General features: G+C 55.5%; 1 non-coding gene across 1 annotated transcript; it reads left to right on the top strand.

Annotated features, from left to right (window-relative positions):
• The first annotated feature begins 1,187 nt into the window (after positions 1-1,187).
• On the top strand, positions 1,188-1,259 carry TRNAA-AGC (transfer RNA alanine (anticodon AGC)). Its single transcript has one exon. It is a non-coding gene; the product is annotated as a tRNA-Ala (tRNA).
• The last annotated feature ends 1,673 nt before the right edge of the window (positions 1,260-2,932 follow it).

Here is a 2,932-nt window from a genome sequence, read left to right as displayed (position 1 = left end):
TTCTCATACCTTGTAAGTGTTCGTTAGCGGCGCCCGGATTCCACAGTACTGCTCTGGGTTCATCGCCGCTTCACTCTAGCACAAATCTTCCTGTCACAGGACTTCCTCGGGTATAAAGGTCTTGACAGCTCCCATTCCAAAACAAGCATTGGCAAAGCCAATAGGTATCGACTTCAGGACGTCATAAGTATTTAGTCAGAGCTATGGGCTTTGCTAATATGTTTAAGTTATGTTGTAGAGTAGTGTGGCTTGTGTGCAGCATCTTGCAAAGTTATAATAAACAAAAGTGTTATAAGCATTTTTGTTACGATGTCTATAATTGAAATGAGGTTATTTATAAGTGAACAAACTTGGGGGCTTCTGCTACAACAATGTAACAACCGTTCTATTTCCCCGCACAGCGGCATGGGACGTGACTTCCTGCTTCTGCTTGAAGCGGCGTGAGCGAGTGGCTGCAGTTCCTGACTGAGAACAAAGTTGTAGGAGGCTGTGGTGGCAATAAACGCTGCTCGCACCCCAGAATTATTTTTAAAAATGTGATCCATGCGAACAGACCCACTGACCAAACCCCACGGATCACAGCGGCCTCTGGAGCCCAGAGCACATTGTTGTGCAGCTTTGCCGCCGACCGCAGCCCCCGCAGGGGGCCACTACAGCGGTCGGCGCCCTAGTGCCACCGGGGCACCGGTCACCCCTCCCCACCCCCTCCCAAGGGGAGGGGGCGGGGCCGCCGACCGGTGTCCCCCTCCTCGTGCTGGCCAGAAGTGACACACAAGCGTGTCACGTCCTGGCCCCTGTGGGGGAAGGGGAGGCTATTTAGACTTCCCCCACCCTCCTGGCGACCTCTTTGTCGCCCACCACGCCACATCATCGGTCGTGTCTCGTCTCGTCGCCGTGTCCCCTGATCCACGCCGCTTCTGTCGTCGTCTCTTTCAGATCTACGGTGAGTCTTGCTGCTCCCACTCCACCCCGGCCCTGTCCCTGGGCAGTACCAGGTTGACGGGGCCCTGTGGCTCGGAGGGCCACGGGCGGAAGGGGCGCAAGATTCAGGCTTGATTGGCGACTTGAGTGGGCGGCTATGAGCAGTGCAGGGCGGAAGTGTAGCGGGATCAATGCCCGCAAGACCCTGATTTTAATTATAATCATAGCGGGATCAATGCCCGCACCTCCCCCAGATTTTCAAAAGTGGGGATGTAGCTCAGTGGTAGAGCGCATGCTAAGCATGTATGAGGCCCCGGGTTCAATCCCTGGCATCTCCAGGAGTCTCTGTTCCTTATCCCCGCGCGTCTAGCTGGCAATCCCGGGCTAATCATCCCCACCTTGCGCCTCGAGCTAGGGTCCGAGGGGGGGCTCGATTCTTTCACCCTCCCCGCGCCTCGAGCTAGGCCATGAGGGGGGGGGTTTGTGGCAGCGCGGGTTATCAAGCCTGCAGGTTCAATTCCCGTGACTGTGTGCAGGTAGGTCCGAGACTCTTACTCTCAGGGCTGCAGGTTCAATTCCCATTGACTGTGTTCAGGTGGATCCATCTTACAATGGTCCCTGCTCTCCTCAATAAGGAGCGATGCTTGAGTGGTTGTCGGGTGGGGGTCGGTTGCCGCACGGCCGTCCTGGGGTGCCAAGTGCGAATTCCGAGCATCGTGGTCGCCCCCACATACTTAAGCCAGTAGGACAGCTCAGTGGGGAGCACGCATGCTCCGTAGAAATGTTGCCTGCAGGTTAACAGGTTCGATTCCCATGTAGTGCATTATTGGTTTATGGGAAGTCATCTGCCCCCCCCCTCCCGTTGGCTTCGCTGCCGCCGTGGGTGCGGGGGGGGTAGGCAGCAGGCCTCGTGTTCCGGGCCAAATGGTGCGCAGCCGGCGAGGGTGGGGGGGGGACGCCGTCCTGTAATTAGGTCCCCCCCTGTGCGATACTTGTCCGGGTGGGGCATCGAGGAGGTGGGCCGTCTGCTGCGTTGACGTTGCATGTGTTTGTACCGAGCCACCGGTTGTGTCACTTTCAACCGTAGCGCAGCGGGTCAGTTCCTCTCAGGTATGTTATTAGAGCACCCCTCTTCACAGCGACAATGCTTAAGTCGTTTCGTAGCCGGCCCAATGTGCTTCTCGGGGGCGGGTCGGACTGGCACCTGTTCGCAATAAGGGGAGAGGTTGTGGTCCGTCGGCTGCGCTTCCGCCTCTGGTTCAGGAAACCAGGGTTCGAGTCTCGGGGTCGCGTCCACAGTGTGTGATTCAGAGCAAATTACTTAATTTCAAGAACACTTCTCTTTATCCGTGCCTAAATGTGTAATGTAAATACGGTGCTATGTAAAGCGCCCCAATACCTTCGGGTCGAGCTCACGCTATATAAATATGCAAATAAGAACCCTTCTCTTTATCTTGTCACAGAAAAGGGCAGGAGTTGAACTATGTGTCTTTGGAGCTAGGCGGGAACCCTAGGCGCGCTCTCCCGCATTTGCCGGTGATATATACGTGTTATATTCCCGGTTTGAACTGGCTGCATGCTCTGCTGCTGCTGTCTTAGTGCATGGCTTCCTGATTTAGTATTGGTCAGTACTACGGCAAGCCACCCACCAATACCACAAAGGTAATGCGGTATAGTTACCATACAGTGTACGACATGTCTATTGGTGCCACGCTTAATGGCCCGTGCATGGGTATCACGGGAAATGGAACCCTGTCAGTTATGCCAAATCACCCCAAAAAGTTTTGAGTGACTTTTGATAGACAAAAGACTCGAAGAGGTGCATGGTGTCGCTGGGGAGGCAGTTCCGTTATGGCGGAGCACTTGCTCGGCACGCGGGAGGTTTACGTACTCGCCGCGACAAGGATGTGGTCCGTCCGCTGCGCTGCCGCCATAGGTGCGGTAAGCAGATTGCGAGCCCCGCAGGCGCGTCCACATTCCGTGATCGTGGGCAAAATCACTTATTCTCTCC

Source organism: Triturus cristatus, chromosome 1_2 (genome assembly GCF_964204655.1).
Source record: "Triturus cristatus chromosome 1_2, aTriCri1.1, whole genome shotgun sequence".
Lineage (NCBI taxonomy): Eukaryota > Metazoa > Chordata > Amphibia > Caudata > Salamandridae > Triturus > Triturus cristatus.
Note: the sequence above shows the minus strand (reverse complement) of the source record. Positions and strands in the feature narration are given on the sequence as shown.